General features: G+C 44.1%; 1 protein-coding gene across 2 annotated transcripts in view; it reads right to left on the bottom strand.

Moving 5' to 3' along the window:
• Window positions 1-20,142, bottom strand: part of LOC111269477 (serine/threonine-protein kinase DCLK1) — a 93,121-nt gene extending 72,979 nt beyond the window's left edge. Inside the window, exon 1 of one of the 2 annotated variants that reach the window (XM_022849127.2) lies at window positions 18,064-20,142. The gene's annotated coding sequence lies outside the window, so the exon portion shown is untranslated. The remainder of the gene's footprint in view (window positions 1-18,063) is intronic. The other variant, XM_086972100.1, reaches the window with a different exon arrangement.
• Between the last annotated feature and the right edge of the window lie 268 nt (window positions 20,143-20,410).

The following is a 20,410-nucleotide window of genomic DNA, read 5'->3' as shown; positions in this document are numbered from 1 at the left end:
CATATTATGGCGAAGTGGGCTGCTGCGTACAGTTGCTGGTCATGGAGCACTTCTGGGTAGAAAAATGAGGTAACAACGTTTGTCGTTGAGTGCTGGCCTCGACACAACCCTATAGTTGCATCCGGTGGCTTAGAGGATGCTATCGGGGAGTGGCAGGGTGCAGAAAGGTCACAGTCGAAGTAGCCTAGTGCAGAGCAACTTTGCTACCTATGCATCTCTGTTGTGAGACTGTTGTTGAAATGAAGATCATTGACCGCCATATGGGTCAACTATGTGAACAGCTCGGCTTAGAACGTCGTTAGCCACCTTTACTGATAGTTAGATACCGCGAATAAACGAACTCGTCAAGGCAGGAGCACAAAAGAACACGAAGTAACGATTAACAAAATTGAGGACAATCAACCAAATAGGACTTCAAAATTGGTGTCATTGTGAGCGTACAAACAGTATAGATTACAGTACGAGTGCACGTATCATTCATCCATATTCCAACTTCCAAATTAAATATATATATTTAATTTGGAAATGAAAAAAAACACACACACGCTGCGGATTACACATGCACTCGTGCTGTAATAATTTGTACTCTCACAATAAATAAAGTAGCGTGACAATTAGGTGCGAGAAAAGCGTGTTCAGCACGAAAATTCTAGAATAGCCTACACGTATAACGTGCGTACGAGAGGTGCCGTTTTGAGATATAATTAAACTGTACCATGACGTGTTATGCCCCGTCACGATCAAATATGATGGGCAAACATAAACAATTATACAGTATGTTGTTCAATGCTTGAGTCCTACTTGATTTAACCTGAATGCCATGCTGATGGGCTTTCGTACGGGCTCGACACGAGGTCGGTTCCTAAATAGAGCAGGAGACGCTCAAAGGGGATCAAAAAACTATAAGCAGGTCAATTAGGAAGCGAAAGAACTAGAACATGAGGTGTCGCGCCCGTGAATAAAGGGGCGCATGCTGGCAGACGAGCAATATGGTTGATAGTATTGCAGGACGTCCCCTCGGTACGGTAGAGCTTGCTCTGAGACAATGAGCTGGGTAACTTAGCGAGGTGTATCAGTAACAGTGACAGCCGAAAAGCTGGTAGTGGTGCGCCGCCCGAACATATATCAAATCGTTTTGTGCTCATGGCTACGTTTTACTCGTCAGAAACTTTCTTGGACACACGAACTAGGTCGAACCTAGTTTGTTAGTGTTCTCAATCGAGCAAGTGTCTGAGGGCAACTTACTTTGTAACTGAGATGTCCGTCAGACAATTCATTGCTGAGCGATTTTTTAGTTCAGACAAAGCAGCCCTGACTGAACAGACAGCAAATTTTGCTACAACAAAACCCGAACGAGCATTTCGTTGTAACTATTTACTCATCTGACGTCGAAGTGAAACGCTTTGCCTTAATTCATAGCAAGTCACTCTCCAAACGGTTGGTCAATTGAACATCGACTCCGCAACACTTGCATTGACAGCAGCACCCCATAGAGCCATCACGGCGACTAGTGACACCGGTAAATGTTGGAAAGTAACGAAAATACAAATGAACATGAAGGGCAGATGGACATCTTCGTACGAAGCAGGTCACTATTCTATAACAGCGCTCCGGGGGTATTGGTGATGTCTGATGTGGATGACACGGGACGAGTTCGCCGCGTAGCTACCCACCACTAGCGCTTAAGCTAGCATAACAACAGAAACCGTATAGCAGGTCACTGAAATTGGCATCTCTGTCCTATACAATAATAGGTAATAATAATAGTAATGAGTATGGAGCCTGTTGCCGTTGCAGCGGGAAACTGTTACCGTCGTTGACCAGCGCCGAATTCGACTGTTACCACGGTCGGTCAGCAGCAGTAACAGGTGTTACTGGACAGAGTTGTAGAGGAAAGTGACGGAAAAGCCTTGCACGTTATATATATATCGCGTGATCAGGTGCAACAATATAATTGTATCACTGGCAGCAGACGCTTCGGCTGGCGGAAGGTCGTCACCAGTGTCGCTTTGCGGCCATTGATCCGAAAGAAGGCAATAGCGGAGGAGGAGCAGCTAACGGCAGCAAAAGTTTCTTTGGAGTTGGTAAATATAACAGCCGCCGATAGAGCAGTAGCGACATACTCTCAAAACTGCACGTAATTGTAACCTGCTTTCGTTGCTTGTGACTGCAGCAAACGGGCGACCCACCGCTGGCCGTGGGTTATTCGTCCGGTCGAACAGCTGCAGAGTCAGTGAACTAGATTGGCCCAACTTGCGTCTCTCTCTCTCTCTCTCTCTCTCTCTCTCTCTCTCTCTCTCTCTCCCTTTCTTAATCTACCTCTTTTTCTGCGCGCGTGCATAGAGGCAGTAGCGATAGCGTCGCGCTCGCCATTTCTGCCACAGGTACTAAGTGTTAGCTAACGCTACTATTGAGCGCCTGTGAGAGTGGCGCCATTAATGGTATGCCATAATGGCGATAGCAGCGGTACTTCTTGTAACGGGTGTGAGTGAGTGTTAGCCAGACGAAACACTCAGTCGGTTGCAACAAAGAACAGTTACGTTAGTCATGTAATATCATCCTTTCGTTCTTTCTCTTTAAGGGAATATGCGATTAAACCTAGCAGTTAGAAAAGTCAATTCTGATAAGGCCACTAATTGCCCTGGCGGTCATCGACATGTCAAAAACGTCTGTAGCAAATTAGATAGGATATGCCGGGTGCGTCTGAGAAGAATAACTCCGTACGGTTGAGGGGACTTTTTGCGGGACGGCATATTGGAAATTAAAATTTTAGACCTGGGCGATACGATTTAAGTGTAGAGGCATAAAATTCTAATAATTAGAACGATAACACAGTGACACAATCGCTGCCAAATGGTCAACTCAATGTAGTGTATCTCGTTTTTAATTCTCATCCATCAATCAAGAAACTGATCTGTGTCAAGCGCAAGTATAATTTTGTTCGATATTGCGACAACAGATGATTAAGCTGAACGATCTGCTGTGCCATACCACCGCGGCCCTCTATATCTATAACCCTCTGATCTGTCAATGATCATCTCGAACAAAAAATACCTGTTTTTCTCTACCCTAGAGAAATCCTAGGATCTGTCTATAAGTGAACTATCCAGCTAAACTCCTAATCGAGTAGATACGACCACGCCGCATCAGCTATTCTATTCAACCATAACGAAAGACTCAAGGAAAGAAAACAGAGGTCTAACGGCAAGCAAATATATGCGCAATTGATGTAGCGCTTCTAAAACTAGGCTTGCGGCCGGCCGCTCAGATGTTGTCCTACAGCTAAGCTACAATAAGGGCTTATTCCTAATACTTAGTGATCACCTAAATGCAATAGAAATTGCACCGTGGTACGCCTCACTTCAACAACTGATCACCTTGTTGATCGAAAACTTCACCGCAAGAGACGCTAATTGATCATAATAGTAAAATGGCAATAGAACATAGAGCAGAATAAATACATACAAAAAAAGCAGTCTAAACAGAACGATAACGAAACAAACCATGTAATAGACGAATAGCAAACACCAGAGGTAACGAAGAGAACGTAAACAACCATAGTCATAGGTCTCGGTTTGATACAAACATCTAATGCGACAATATTAACATTTAATTTTTGCAAAGGCAACAACAAAGCGTTCAATTATAGTTTTTGAAAACAACACTTACAATTAGTAACAATAACATTAGTAAGAAAACAATAACAAAATCTCCTCTTCTTATCCCGGCTATTAATCAGAACAAGTAGAGCTTCGCTCACGTTCGGCAAGAGGAACTCGAAGCGATTCAATCTAATGACTCCTATGATATCTATCATTGGTTCTTAATCTGAACGTTTTGTCACTGTGAGAGCAGCGCAAAAGCGTTGCGTGCAGCCTTACTTTTGTAATCTAGATTTTTCTCCAGTCTTATCGTTTTCCAGTGTGATGGAAACTTATTAAATAACTTATAATAGAAAAACAACAGGTCGCACTTGGAACGCGTTTTAGGTGCAGGATTCGATGAAACACTTATATCGGCGTTCATTACACCACAGCTGATATTTACCATGAGGTAAGGAGAACCTAATTAAACAACAACGATTGAAAAAAGAGCGCAAAATATTAACAAACTAGCGTTATCGCATCGGTCAAAGTGTACCGATTCACGTTGCGGACTTTGTAAGCGCCATTTTCCGTCGTTTGGACGGGAAAACAAGTTCTTGGAATGATCGACTTCCATTATTGGTCTGGTGGCCATTGGAACCACCGCTATTGATTTTGATATTTAAAATCAGGCAGCCCGACTTGTCGCCCACATCACGAAGCCAGCTACGCTCAAAGGCGATTTTAGACGTCGGAATGGGCCCGTTTTGATAATAGAGAGGGGAAAAATAAAGCTACAGACGATACGAAAGCAACAATTGCAACGTGCCGTTCATGGCAAAGCCCGCACTATTTTGTATTTTCGCATTTCTCCTGGCGCCATCTAGCGGTCACGTGTCTGAAGGAGCCCGGGAACAATCGTTGCGTGCTCGGTCTTCTCGTCCTTCCTTTGTCCCGTCCTTTCCAACTCAACTCAAGTTTCAAACAACAAAAAAAAATCGATGACGTGATATTGTTTCAGCCTCTCATCAACAGATTAGCAAGCTACTAAGCAGGTGCTACAACAAACGTTTTCGTCAGCTGTGCAAGACGGTTAACTCTAAATTCTCTAGCTTCGACACAATTCTTCGACCGGGCTTCTAGCGGTCTCCGATCAGCAAATGGTCCCACCGCTTCCAGAGGTTGTGTTGCTTGTATGTTGTTCAATCGGAGGTGCCGACCAAACGCAAATTAAACCTGTGTGTTGCTAATTGACTCAAGTGGAACTCAGGGTGATGTCGTGCTCTTCGCTGTAGCGGTCGCCGGTCTGAGCTGCTGGTGCTTGGGAACTATGTTCGATTGATACAAAAGCTGCAGCTGCTGTTAATATGGCGCAAGCTACAGTAGCAGCTCAGATGACCCGCTAAGTCTACTCGTAAAAGCTGTTGTTACTGCCGGTATCTAAATGATCAAAACATAGTGCTATAAGAGGCTCGCTAGTGCACTGCAAAATGAAAAGCGTGTTCCTGAGGCGTTCACGGGTCAGTGGAGTTATAGAGGCGAATCACAGCGGTAGTAACCGCAACAGCAGCAGCTGCAATCGTTGACGGAGCAGGGGACTAAAAATCTGAAGATCAGCAGCTGCTTTTCTGCGTTGCATTCTCTCTGCTGCTTCTGACAAACTTGCCAACCATGCAATAAGTGGACGAGCTCCGCATCAGCTAAGGAAAGCCTATGAAGGGATGAAGCATATGTGAAGGCGTGCGTGTGCGTGTGTGTGGGCGTGCGTCTCTGTTCTCATGTAAGTGCATTCACGTTGAACGGCTAATGCTGTAACCGTCGCACTGTTTCGTCTGTAACGGTACCGCTGGACCGAAATGTTTTTCATTCGACACATAAGAAACGGGAAAGAAGCACTCTATTAGGTGTTGTGTAGTCGAGCAATAACTAAAGTTCGTGATCACCGCGGTGGTGGTTCTATCACTCGCTGAGGTCCTCGTGGAACGACGTTGTCCAATAGTCAACGAGATAGAAATCATGCGAATTTCCTGTTCTTCCAGCGGTCTCCTTGCATCAGGCAACACAGCCCAGCAACTAACGAAACCCCGGCCCGCCGGTCGGCCTACCTGCAGATAGGGTCAGACGGACGTAAGCGGTTGAAAAAAAGGAACAGTAGGCAGAACAGCATGAAACCCCATATAGCGCCATGATATGCTAGATAGTGCAGTCGATACATTGGATGCGCCGCCTAGTGGCCGTGTTGCATCCGCCGTTGCCTGGATCTGGCAGACAGCAGCAAATGGATGTGAATCCTGTCGGCCTTATTCGCTGTTTGGCATTGCCATTCCGGCGCGAACTTCGGCGCTAGTCGACAGAAAGGAAACAAGATAGGTGAAATCCAAATAGACGACGACGACAACAAAGATTCATCCCTCTTCGGCTTCAACAGCGGCAAGCGTTGTATTAGGCTGTGGCCTGTTGACATCAGCAGTTGCAGCAGTAACGATCGCGGCGTCTCAAAAGACCCCGTCGCAATACACGATGCCTCAGCGCGGGCTGGTAGTAGAAATGCCAGCACGAATCGATGTAATGTTGTAGATAATCAGGAATAACTAGGTGCTGTTGTGCCAGAATCTGTAGGGGCCATGATGGTATCGTTTTTCATCACAGAGCAGCACAGCTAGAAATAGAAACCGTCTCTTCGTTGTTATCATTTATTCGCTGATGTCGCTTCTGCTTCTGTTGCCAGCTGTCAAACAAACAGCCCTACAATTACGCTACTGGTGCTATCCGTCAGACGCTCTACCTTATCCTGTAAACCCCTTGTCAGCTCAGACAGAGTTCTATAGATGCAGCGTTCCAGGTCGGAAACGATAACATTCTACAATGATAGAAAAAGGCATGTTGAAGACACGTCCTGAATGAACGACCCAAAGAAATGCCGATACCCGACAGTCACTGTAGTACCGTGTCTGGACAGTGCTTTGTAGAAGGCGCAACTATTTCCACTATCTAATTGGCTGTGGTCGTTAAATTCGAAAGACACACCGATGAATACAACTTCTTAGTTCTACTCAGGGTGACACCTACCTCTACAGAGCTGATGCACCTGAGGGTAAAATGCGCGTCGGACGGACTATCCTACACGACCATTTATCCCAACAAACCACCTGTCATTGTCGTTGGGTGTGGTCCATTCACTGCTAAATGCCTTCAGAACGGCTAAGGGCATCTGTCGGCAACTACTTCGAATAGGCAACAACTAGGCTTCAAGAATGTACCATTTGTAGACTGGTCTTCGAACAGCTCTATTTTTAAATACTATTCCCTCCCTCCCCTAGCCCCTTCACCAGTCGGCACGAATCGTGCGTTATTCAGTTGTCAATGACGGGGCTGTCTCATCCTAATTTCACACTTAATACAAATACACTACTTCACTTGGCAATTTGTTTAGTATTAGTATAAGTGAGGCTCATGTGCAACTGCGCAACGCTATTGAAACGTATTCATCAAAAGCTACCTTACCCGCAACGCCGACCGATTCAATGCCCTCGCTAATATGTATGCAGTATTGCTTGGTAGCCATATGACTACTGAAGAAAAATCACTATTTAGACAGAGCTAAAAAAGCTGCCTAGAACAATTTGTGGACAAAAGACCAGAAAGAGTTTGCTTTCTTCGAAGGGCGCCTGACAGTATCTGGGCATACAGTCATTGTGTATTCTCTTTTCAATCTCACGGTTCCTTCTGAGCTGGAATCCGTAACGCAAAAAAACAGTTCGTACTTTTTGCGAAACGTCGTCCTCGACCGTTGTCAAAAACAGCGCCGCTTGATTTTTCGAAACAATTATTCGAATTCCAATCGGCTTGTAAAAGGTAGGAACGATGCGATGCCCGTATTTTCTACTTACTAAATAAGATGTCGCTGAACGATCGGCGTCAACTTTTCTCACCGACACCTGTTCACATTGACGTGCTGTCTGCTTGCATTTTTAGCGCCCTGCTCGGTGATTACATCATAGTACGGAATAGTTACCAAATTTTAAAGCCAAAGGTGGTGCTTGTAGCACACGATGGCGCCGTTGTCGCCAACTGCTAAAAATGGCAGCTCCGATCGGGAAAAGTAGCGGCTAGCTCTAAGGTATACAGTGTACATAGTGTTCTAGTCACACTAGTCGATTTAGCAATATTGATAAAACCACTGGCAGTTTTTCGCAGTTGAAAATGCTGACAGCTAAAAGTCCCGTATCTGTAGCGTACTCGGTAGCGTTAGTTTCAGCTAGACTACGTCTGCCAGTCTACAAATACGTCTGCCAGTCTATAGCGAACGTTCAATAGAAGACAATAGTCGAAGGAAGAAGAGAACGATAGACTCGGAATTACTAGCTGGAACCCACAATGACTCACGTTGGTCGTAGAGGCAACAGCCAATTACTGCTAGTTATCAGTAAAAGATCTACTGACTACAAAACCATAGTTTATCGATGCTACCTAATTTTTCTTTTTTACTTGCTCCACCAAAGCGTTGACAATAGAATCATAAACTGCGCAACAAAAACACAACAATGATCAACGACGCCGATAAAAACACGATTCTTTAAAATGAACATTTCATAATCATTTAAAACCTGTACGCATAGCCGAACGGTTTCACGGTGACCTAGCAATGAACAAAGGAAGTATACACCGTTAAAGTTGTTCGCGTTTTGATTAATTGTAAGAAGCGTCAAATTCACAGAACATATCCATCTGTCCATTTCCGAGAAAACGGTCGCGCCAGCGTTTCTCTACTCTCGCCTGCATAAATAAATGCTTGTATGAAAATGAGAATTGAGATTTGACAAACAAAAGACTGTCAAAAACAATAGGCCCTTGAGTACTGTTTCGGTATTCGCTTGCGATGGCTAAAATAATCCCACCAGTCACCCATAAAAGTGTATAAGTATCAGTCACATAATCCTGATCAGCCTGCCGGGTGCGAGCATCGGTGATATAGGGAATCATTACTCTCCAAGCATTGGGTGTCGCCCAATACTAATTATAACAACGCCCTATCAACTACACCCAGCTGCCTGGGGCGTTCATGTAGTTGTCGGCATATACACCAATGATACTTTTTCCATAGCATAAAATTAGCAACAAGACAAAAGAGGCAATCGTTATCACCAGTGATGTCATTTCTATGTTTCGTCATACGTTTGTTTGCCCGCTCTCTGTCAGCACCGTTTAAGCAACGCGCGATAAAATTATAAGCGGCCGGCCGCCGCGAGGGCTCCGCTTCGCCAGTCCCCTTTAAACAATAGCGGGCTCTCGGCCGTTTTTCTATGGCCAGGAGATAACACTGAGAGATTGTCAATAAACAAAAAGCTGGAACGATGTCATCAATGGCCTAAACGATTCGAACAGGTAATGTTTGTCGTTCATCCGCCCACTCAGTGCGCGATGCTAGAAATACGGCAGCAGACTGCTGGAGGCAGCCGCTAATTGCAGATATATTTGTTCTGTGCCCAGTAACGTATGAACGTACATATATATCTATTTGAGTAAATACTGCATCTATTTACTGGCCTATTTTCGTCCTACGATTCAGCAAAGTGGGCGCGTATACGTTAGTGATCAACTGAAGGTGGAAACAGCATGCGCGGAGGCGAACGCTGTGAAGTGGGCCGAGCTGGCTCATCGTGACCATTGTTTTAAACGAGTTGTTCGATATAGCCCGCCCGCCCACCCACCAAAAAGTTTATTCTTCGAATCAGCCAGTCAGCCAGCTCTTCTCTTCCAATTCCTACTGATAGGGCGTCCACCACCGAGTGATAGCCGAGCACTATTGCCTGCTAGAATCCCATTGGATACTGTAGCCGTTCACGCAGTATGGGATACGCATAAATGCGTGTACGGCTGTACCAGAAATAATGGCTTTCACGCAGTGTCCGTGTAAGCGCTTGCTTGATGAGCCAGCTGCTACGAGTCGGCCGAACCGTCATCTCGATTTCATTTAGTTGAACTTCTTCTTTATTCTTCCTTAGCGTCTAACAGCCTAGTTTTAACCAGGTCTCTAGCAGCTGTATACGCTCAACAGGGCGACAAAGCGAGACCGGTCCGTGTTTTTTGTCACCCGAATATTCAGAATTATTGCCAAGCACCGCGCCGCCTACTAGACAGGTCTGCATATAACCGTATCGCGAATCTTTTTTTCTGTTAAATGTCGAGCAAATACTGTAGAGCAGCTAGCGAGACGCTCGGATTGTGCGTTGATAGAATAATTTGTCGCTATGGGATGGATCGTCCGACTAAGAATTCCATTTTACGTGTACATGCCTAGGGAACGTGCCACCGTGAACTTAGCGAACATCGTGAGTGAATGACTGAGGTTCCCGGTAAGATCGTGTAGTAAAGCGTATGCATGAGTTGTTATAATATATGCCGATTACGTGACAGTGTGTAAACCGATCGTCCAGTACTGTCGTCTGACGAACACTCGTCTATCTTCTTCTACTTCACTGCTTGCTCTCTTTGCCGTAGACTGGGGCTCGAGCAATCGTGCTACACGCGTAGGGCGCTAAGCGTTATTATGCTGTTCGCCTCATTCCTGTTGTACTTCTGGGCTTTACCCTTGCACATTCCCATGGCACGCATATTCCCATCGTCGTAAGCGGACACCGCCTCCGCTGACGGTCGATCAATCGATGGCAAAGCCGCGTTTGAATGACGCGCCAAGCGCCAATGCATGGTGCAGAAACACCTCAAGCGCAACTACACCCATCTGCGGGTATGACATAAGCTCAGTGCTGACATTATCAATAGCTATCTCTACAGAATCCGCGGTAAGGTTGACAATCTACAGTAGAAAAAAATGCGTCGTACGAATATTGTTAGGAGCATAGGTCAGAAATGGACTAAATGATGTACGTTTCTTTTCATGTGGCATGAAATATACGGAAGAGATTCAGATAGCTTCACAAACGTGTCTGCGATTCTAAAAGCCGACGATCTTTCCCAGCCTTCGACGAATCCATTATTGATATATACAAGATAAGGCACGGGTAGACGAATGTTATGTAGAACATCTATGAAAGACAAGAATATAGTGTATTCCTTGAGGTTTATTAATTCATGGTCGTTAACTGGCAAGGATAGATGATAAAGGCTGATTCCAGTATTGCTTTACGGAACAAAATCAAACTAAAACCCTTTGACCGCTTCCGATCTTTGGTTTCTCAAAATGGTTAGTTCGATTTCAACTTTCTCCGCCAAAAGCACATCTTACCGATGTCAATTTCAGTAATAGCAATAATAATGCAGTCACAGAATGACATACACGACGTCTTGATGTGATCAATGCATATTTCTACGGCAACAGACTCCCGCAGTATGCGTTTCCTAATACGAAACAAGCCGTGCATTGTCTGATATAACTAACAGCACTTCAGCGTATGCCGCGCGATTTCTCCTATTAGTCTAATAACTGCTTACATTACCATTAGTACTAAAGGAATTGTTTTATAGCAATGATGCACCATTACCGCAGAAAAATGTCTCGAAAAATAAATTAATCGTCCTCAGGGCTTTTTTTAAAAATTTGGCCAACAGTCCTAAAGCCAATATAGCATTCCTTACACTGATCAGACGGCCGAGGTTCCATAGTTACGGAACAATGGAATCCCATTTATTATGAGATTCGCCGTTGATGGGAGCATATGCAACGACTCTCTGGGATCCCTTTCGGATTACAAGTTCAATTTTTTTTAATCCTCCACCGCCTACGATCCAAAGGCCTACACTCAGACGTTCTCAGCCACCCGAAAAACGGCCCGTCCGTTAAATGCTATATACATATGCCCTAACTTACCCTACTCGCGTGAGACGGAGAGGCAGGAGCGTGCCTTCTCGACAACAGACCATCTGCCACCGGCTCTTCTCCCGGATCCCCGGCCTAAAGCAGTGCGGTGCGTCCAGTATTACAAGAGAGTGCTAATTTCAGGCACAAATTCCTGCCCGTCGACGAACGAGGTCGTATGAGGGCCGTGGTGAGTGAAGCCGGCGAGGTCTTAGGCCCGCAAACTCACAGCTAGCATACCTTAGCGCCTTAGTCCTTTTGTTAATGGAGGGCTGAGGAGAGGCTGTGTAAGGCGTAAAGATTTACTCGTAGTAGATCCATGCATATAGCGGCTAGCGCAGAATACCTGGGTGCATGATAACAGTAACGCCTGCGTTTGCTATCTCCAGCGATTCCTGGGCAGCACCAGCTTAAAGAGGCGAGAGCCTTCAATACGCCGGAAAGCAACAGTGCTACAGTATCAAAGTAGAGTTCGTCTTCTAATCGAGAAGGTGCCCCCTAATGTGCCCAGGAAAAACGCATGGAATGTTGACGGGACGGGGGCTAGCATCAAAATGACGACTTAATGCAGAATACCACCACCGAAGTCGACGTCGTCGACGACAACGACAACAACGCATCTCGGGCACCGGCCTTCAGAGGCTCTACCCTGGGCCTAAACACGTGCGCAACTTATGTGGCTTCCATTCTGTGGCATCTCTATGCGCTCAAGGGAAGGTAACGCTTCCAGGAATTATTTACAACATGGTGTTATGACCATCAATGACGAACCGGCCCTAACAATGAATGCTTTAAGCATTAACACTCAGTGAACAGCAAATGAGCACTCATAGTAACTAAGTTCAATGAATAGAAAGTGAGCGAAGCGGCCCACGAAACGATATTATAATGATAAATGTAGCGAACCCGCTACCAATTACTAGTTTCGTAACGGTAAGGCAAATCTTTTTGGGGGAACATGCTGATGGAAAATCTTATCGCTATTCAATTTGAGCTGACGAGCTATTCCAAAAAAATACAACTTGAATCAATGTGCCCGGTGTGTGATGAGACGCAGCTTCCCAGAAATGGTCTCAGACGATGAAAGATACAATAAAAGGTTTTTAAGGATCATATTAGGCTGGAGAACCCAACCGGAGACTTCATTCTATGCGGAACGTAGTATATGATATAATTGTGAACTGCTGAAAACTGCTCTACACAAGTCATAACATAACATTAACTTAATCAAGACTGGAAGCTATTTACCACGCTACTTGTATCACTAAGAAAGTCATCTTCTTTGTAACAAACTTCTAATATTCCGCGCTTTAGAGGCATTTGGTGTGTATTTTATGAGTAATATATGTGTATGCATCGCAGTATCCCCACTTAAGGCTTTACTTGCAACAGGCTTTACGAAAAACTGCCATTGCAGGCGACAAGGAAAAAAATAGAAATATATTGTTTTGGCTGCTAATGCAATTAACCGTTAGAGCGACTAAGCTAAAATATATAGCAAAAAACACCTCAGATAACCAAAGAACACATTGGCTTTTCTTTTCATACTGAGAAGGACAAAATAAATTTAAAGTACTTGTCAAATATTCCGCCGCTTGATATTTACAGTGTTTTATATAGGTAGTGCAGGTAAAATGTGATCAGGCCCCCGGTTTTTTTTTGCATTTTGTATCTTGACTGCAACATTAGACACAATAAAAAATTGAAAAACGTAATAAAACTTAGGTTGATTATTTCTTTTTTTCTCCATTTATATATATTGTTATACATTGTAGAGTAGGCATTATTCTATGTTATGACCACATGTGCCCCTGAAAATTTGGTTGGTTTCAGTTTGTCGTACCGGGGGGCAACCACATAACAGAATGCTATTAAAATACAAACGTTGGGCAAAACTTAAAACATTGGTCTGTTATGTGCGATAGAGCCAGTACTAACTTTTTCCTGACGACGTTTGGAGCCGGGGTAAGGGGGTTCTCCTAAAGCCAGCTTGCAGCAATATATCAGTACATTACGTTAGACAACGCGCTCGGTTGTGGCCACACGATGGCGTTTGGAAGCTGCTAGCAGAAAGCGGTATGTAATTTGACGCAAGTCAAGACATATTACTACAGCGCTAGCTTGGCCATAAAGAAAACTCTGATTCTGGAGGTACTTTTCCCTCACATATTCATAGTGGTGGTCGTTTTGTCGGTAACAAAATTACTGAAAAAGAAAAAGCAATTTTTTTTTATCTTTACAGCATTGAATGCGCACACACACATTTAATATGCCTGATTGTCATCGTTCAATAATAAAAAAAAAAAGACGCCTTGCTCTCACAGAAAGTATTCGTGGCTGATATGAGTGTTAGAAATATTAACATTTTCAGGGACGTTTGGTCGTAGATACATATCGCTGATCGATGGTTCTACATGGCGCTACATTGGCTATAGCTTCTGAAATTCTTTATTTATGAATGTTAAGTCTGAGAACATTAACCCAGTGCTTTCTATGACATTTTATCTAAATTTGATTCGCTTGTTTAAGTCTGCCATGACATAAAAGCGCAACGTCCATCTCAATAAAGAAAACGTTTTAGTATAAAATTGTAATTTGATGAACTGATCTTTCGTTCTAGAAATGTCGATAGGATATTTAGTTCTTTGTTTTCCGCTGACCCCTTATTGACAATTCAACCAATCCAAAGCTAGTATTTGCATTCACAAAATTTATGGTACGATTCCGCAAGATATATGTATTACACATATTGGACGACCAACATTGTCACCTCAGTGAGGATGTCCCTACAAAGAGGTTTCGTAAGCAAAAAAAAATACTGAACCGTTAAGTCAGCATCAGCAGGACTCCTCACTACCGAACTAGTGCGTCTACCGCCGGACTTATCGTCACATTCCGTCTGATCATCTCATGCCTTGTCTATGAGACTATGTTGGTGCTGACCGTGACAGGTCCCTCTTTATACGCGACCTGTCAACCACCGGCCAGTGGCGGTATTCGCGCGGGCAGAAGCTGATGCTAACCGAACACCGAGCAGTACACAATAACAGCCGCAGGAACGGCAGGATTTCGAAAAAACGCCAGTCCCCTATCATGGTCCGTTCGGTTGATCGCCGATCGCCTCCACTCGTTCTGATAGGGCATGAACAATACAAATCGCGGGACGAAGCGCAGCGCATCGCACTGCGTCGCGGAACGAAACCGCGGCAAAATAGCGCACTCCAATTCCATTGCTACACTGCTTCTGTCTGCCGCTGATTGTACTGATGCAGACGCCGATAGGTGCTCCCGAGACCGCGGCCGCCATCGATACTGCAATAGGGTAGGTTCCCCTTGTACGGCTGTAGGGCTACCGTAGGTACCTCTAATGCATGCGTGTCCTATCAACCGACCAACTTCGTCAACTGTGACCATCTTTGTCTGCTGACACCTATCTACGATTTAGCTCGATTGCAGCATGGCCCAAACGGTGCGCACGACTAAGTCATTGTCGTGCTTGGCTCAAAATAACGTTGGTCAGCTCATCAGCCCCTTTCGAATACGGCTCCCATATTTTCTGTTACTACAACTACTGCTACTGCTATAACTGTTGTTCCAATTGAACAAACGAATGCGTTCGCATCAAACATAATAACACAACATGGAACTTGTGCTGTTCCTGTTGCCGACAACGTCAACAACCACGCAGTATGACAACATGAAATAACCCGCAATCAGCAATATTTTCTGATTTGAAAATCAGCGCGCCGCTAATTTACAACATGTGAGTGACGCCGCCAAGTAGATAGTAAAAACATCATCACAAGTAACTTCCAAGTTTCCCTTTACATATACGTGTTCGGCTGTTTACTATAAACCATTATAACTGTCTTAATAATGTCAAGAAGAATACGCATGTCTGCGCATTGATTTGATTTTTTTTGCGAATTTTGCTTTTACTGACTCAGAAAATATAGAACTGTGGTATCTATAGATAAATCTAAGTCAAAGTGTCGTGTAAGCAGGTTTTGCTCGCGCCTCTCCAACGTTTTTGTTACGCAATAAATAATATAATCGAGCTAAAACCTAATTCAAGCTTTATATTGCAAATAATAAATGACGTCCTTTTTAATAAACACTTTTTATAATGCCAAACCTGTAATTTTTCATTCAGGTAATAATATGTCCGTTAAATCTAAACGGTTATCTATGAGAAAAGGCGTACCCTTCGATTATTGCTGGTTCACCGTATTTCTGTTTATAATAGTTCTGCTATTGACAATCTTGATAATCCGCTTTGATAATAATTGACAATATTGATAATCCATTTCAGCGTTGTTATTATTTATTATGTTAAAATTACCTATTAACAAAAGTAACTTTATTCTTATTGGCCTGCGACCATGTAAATATTATTTCAGCCAATAAATCGCATGCATTTCGAAAGGACAGGCCCATATTGATAATATTTTGCAGCAGTAGCAACTTAATTGGAGAGCGTACGTATCGGCTTATTTTTAAGTGACATATTTGTCTCTTTAACGCAGGTACATACGGAGGCACCAATCTACCTAGCTTTATTAGTTATTCATTATCTCGTTATAGTTATTTTATGACAATGGACCGGTGAATGTAAGATAAATGTGCCAAAATTAATTTTGCAGCCTACTGATATGTAGACCTAAAGATTATCGGTTCAAATTCAAATGCATTTTAAAGTGTATCACAGTGGGCATGCGTTCATTCACTATTTTTGGTTCCAAAAAAAAAGCAGCAACAAACTAACGCGCAAGATCCGCAATAAGAACAAAGTTTGAAAGGAGCCCAAAAACTCATGCAAAAATGCTTATCCAAAAATTCTCCTATCTTAATCTGGAGCTTAGATGTTATTTTTGCGCAACGTAATGTTGTATAATTTGCGAAGGCCCCAGGTTTACTTTTAATTTCATAAAAGTTAGACAGATTTTCTTTAAAGATGCAAAAATCAAGAAACTTTCTAACTGAACTATTCTTTAAAGTAATTGTAAGCATCCGGCACCCTTCGACTGTTCCGACATGGACCTTTTTACCGCTGACGCAAAACCCTGTTGATAAAAGGTATTTGCAATTTAGCCAGAACCAGACTGTTCTGTGTGAACTGAGACTAAAACGCGGGTCAACAATGTCTGAAAATAGACGCTATGCGTCTTTCAGCAAGACAAAAAAAACTTACTTACGCAGAGAACGCCATTAAGTTCAAAACAATATTTGATTCTTTTCCGAAGGCGAAAAGAAGAGATGCACCAAGCGTCGTACTACTAAACAGAACCCCAACAGACCTAGAGGTGTCAATGTAACGTCATAGAGAAATATAGTTATTTGTGAATTTTGAGGAGAAAATTTTGAGAATGACTTGTTAGTTGTTTAGGCCTTCAAACTGAAACAATTCAAGGCAAATGACAGTTACATTGAATAAACAAATCTGTAAGGGATGCGCCGGTCAACACACCCGAAAAAAACATGTAAATGTCTCTTAGCATTTGAGCGCAGCATAAAAACGGGCGATATCTATAGTGTCTTATCTAGACAAAGCACTCTGTACGTGCTGATACGGTCTTAGTTCAGCTGCAGATATTTCAAGATGCAGAATTAAGCATTTTTCCCCAGGTCCCTTTAGTCGAGCTTAGTCAACTCTCGACAAGTAGAGCTCGGACAGAGCTAAAGATACTCAAACAACGTGTTCATAAGCCATTTCCATCGCTATCAATGAAGCAGCATTGGTCGTCTGGGAGCAAGTAAAAGGATATCTTTGTGTGAACTTTTTTCGGCTTAATATAGAATTCAGGCGGGGTTGCGCGGTGTTGAGGTGGATACGGCTCAACGGCAGTTGTCCTGCAGTCAGGAGGACACCGTCACCGAACGAGTTCAAGGTGAACATTTATTTTGGCCATTTGGAGAGTAACCAAAAACATTGAGGAGTGTCGGTATTGTGACATTTATGTCGGTATGATGACGCTCTTGTGCCTTCAATAGGGACAGGTTTAATACGTTGAATCTACTTTCCTCTTCACGTGATTTATGCACCAATTCCTGACCTATTTGTGAGTTAGTGTACAACATATTAGGCCGCTTCAATTCTCGTTTTGTACTTAGGACAAGAGCCATCTCCCTTGCCGTCATCAATACTCCGTAAGAGTTCCATTCAATGTGATAGCTTTACCTCCGTACAAGTTTATTCGTACTCGTATTGATCTACGCATTTGCGGCGAATGTGTGCATCGGGATATTCGATATGGGCCTATACGATTTCTACGAGATTGCAGCCTATTGGTATCGCATAACAATAAACCCCTTCCAAGGCCTAAATATAGATCTATATAGTCGCGGATAATCTTTGCAGCTAGGAATTAGATCCACAATCCATCCTATGGCCAACTTGCCTTCTTGGATAGTTAATTAGCTTGCAGCCACTGCTACAGTCGACAGAACATAAGTAATATGCATGATCTAATTATGTCGTACACAAAAATGCATGTCGTTGTCCGTCAAAATGTTCAGTCTAACATAGTCTCTGTCTGCATTTTGTTGCCTTTGAGTTTTTCCATATCCTTCGGGCCAACAGTTACCCCAAACGCAATAATTTAGTTCAACAGCACTAACAATCCGTGCCTCCGCTTTATAATTAAAGTATATATACACATTTACCTTTATACCCTCGAATTTAGTAGAAACTTCCACTCCCCGCTGGCCTCGAACGATAACGATGTCCGCTAATCAAACGACGTAAGTTTGTTGACGCTCACGAAAATCGATGTATCCAAAGGGTCGAACACAAGTCACTCGTAGACAATTATAACTCCATGGACATTACGCGCGCACACGTGAACACGCATAGCTGTCAACAACAGCATACGCTACCAATATCCAGCTAATGCGAGAAAACCTTTCATATCATTACCACATGTTGATGTGTTATTGGCGCCACCAAAAACATATCCCGATCCTGCAGCTGTTTCAGTTAGGTGGTGATGTTGTCATCCACAATTTGATAGTTGTTTATTTCTCCAGTATTTTTTGTTTTTAGGTAACCTCTCGTGTTACTCTTGATGAAGGATAAAATACGGAAATTCCCGACAGGGGCAATTACGTCTTGTCTCCGTAGGCCTGAGAACTTTTTCATATCCAAAAAAGCAGAGACGACATTTACGACAGGACAGTGAGCACAGCGTGAGCACAATTTCTCCGGTGATGCTACTGTTTATTGCCGTAGTCTGTTAGCTGTTGCACGGATGCGATCGCATTGGTCTCCTGTACGCGTCTAATCGGTGGACGCCCTTATGAACACCTCGTGAGGGCCACCCTGCGCTGCTTGTCGAGCTCCACAAGACTGATGAGTCACTCACGGTCCCGCGCCGGTGACGGCAGCCGCAAGAGTGCTAGCAAATATAACACGGCAGCAGATAGTGCCCAACCAAACTTCACACATTTCATCTAGGAGATTTCACCGTTGACCCGCTCACTAGCTGGCAACCCGCTGGCGCTTGAAGCAGTCGTCGTCGGTCATCACACACATCACTGAGCCACCAGAGAGAGTGCCCTGTTTTATTTTAGCAAAACGGAATCGCTAAGGCTTTCCCGCTGTTGTTGTCCTATAGAACAGTGGCACTATAATGGAACTATAATGATCTCCTTGCTGCCTGTTTTTTGGCTGCTTACGCGCTTAATTGATTGGGACGTTTTTCAACTTTGGCGTTGGTTTGTTGTCTCTCAACAAATTCGTCCGCTAAACGATTGAGGACGATCGACGTGTGCCGTCTGGAACCCGTTCGGTAGGGAATGGTACTGTCGTATGTACACTGGAGAGCTGTAGGGGTCTAATTGCGGCCGTTCTAGTTTCCTGCTCAACAACAGTAACAACGGCAACGTTTGTTTGAGAACATTTGCGACGGCTGACTTAAATTGGACTGAATGATGCACCACACATAATCGATAATACCAGATATCATAAAACTGTCGAATAATATTCACTAGAGAGACACATACGGCTTGGAGACTTGCTGAGTTCGTACGATAGCAAAGTTGTTTGTAGTCGACATTTCTTTCGTCGTCGTCATCGTCATCGTCGTCGTCGCCTTCGTTATGACAATTTCGGTGGCTGTTGACGGAAAACAAAGCATGCCTTTATAAGATTCTACCACTAGTAGCACTCTGGCATTACTTAGAATAAACGCTGTTGTGATTGAACCAAAGCTTCTTCAGCATTCGGCGGCAGACACACACTGATTTAGTACCGCCATTTCTACACGCTGCGATTCGGTACTACGCACGTTTGCTTGTAGTCGAGTAACCACAATCAACATCACAATATTACTTCGGCGATAGGTCGACCGACTGTAATGCAGAAACCGCGACGGAAAGCAACGCACTGCTACGTAAGGTTAACGGCCCAACAAGCAAGCAAGTAAAGCAACGGTGCAGCTCCTATAGCGATTTCGGTCGCAGCTCCGAAACTGCAGCAGTAGCAGCAAACCTGCCAGCCAACGAACGGGAACCCACTACAGGCCAGACCACTCTGGTCTGTTTTGACCATTCAAACAAACTGCGAGCGGTGACTGTATCCGCGCCGAACCGCAGCGGTGCTGCCTCCTCTTGGAGCAATTGAGCATGAGCGGCACCGGACAGGCGGCAGCTAAGCGATCGCTGCACAGCGGCTACCCATTCGGCGAGTCAGGGCGCTAGCTAGCTGGACGGATGGGTACAAGGCTAGGGCAGGCCGCCTTTGCCTGGTGGCTGTTGGCCGCCGGCCACTCGGCGCCTTGCTAGAAGCAGGCGAAGAGAATAATGGGTGAGGGTAGAACCGCGCCATTGCTGCTGTTGTGGTTCGTCCGGCGAATCGGCTGCCCTGTGGCACTGCCACTGATAGTTTTGCTCGATTACAGCCTTTTTGTCGACGAACGATCGAACGAGAACGTCAGCTGCAACGTGTCATATATAGCGAATAAAACAAAATACAATCATAAAAATCGTACCACAACCTTTTGGGAAAGGGAAT

Source organism: Varroa jacobsoni, unplaced genomic scaffold (genome assembly GCF_002532875.2).
Source record: "Varroa jacobsoni isolate VJ856 unplaced genomic scaffold, vjacob_1.0 scaffold_148, whole genome shotgun sequence".
NCBI lineage: Eukaryota > Metazoa > Arthropoda > Arachnida > Mesostigmata > Varroidae > Varroa > Varroa jacobsoni.
The sequence above is the reverse complement of the archived record's forward strand: the minus strand, read 5'-3'. Positions and strand labels throughout refer to the sequence as shown.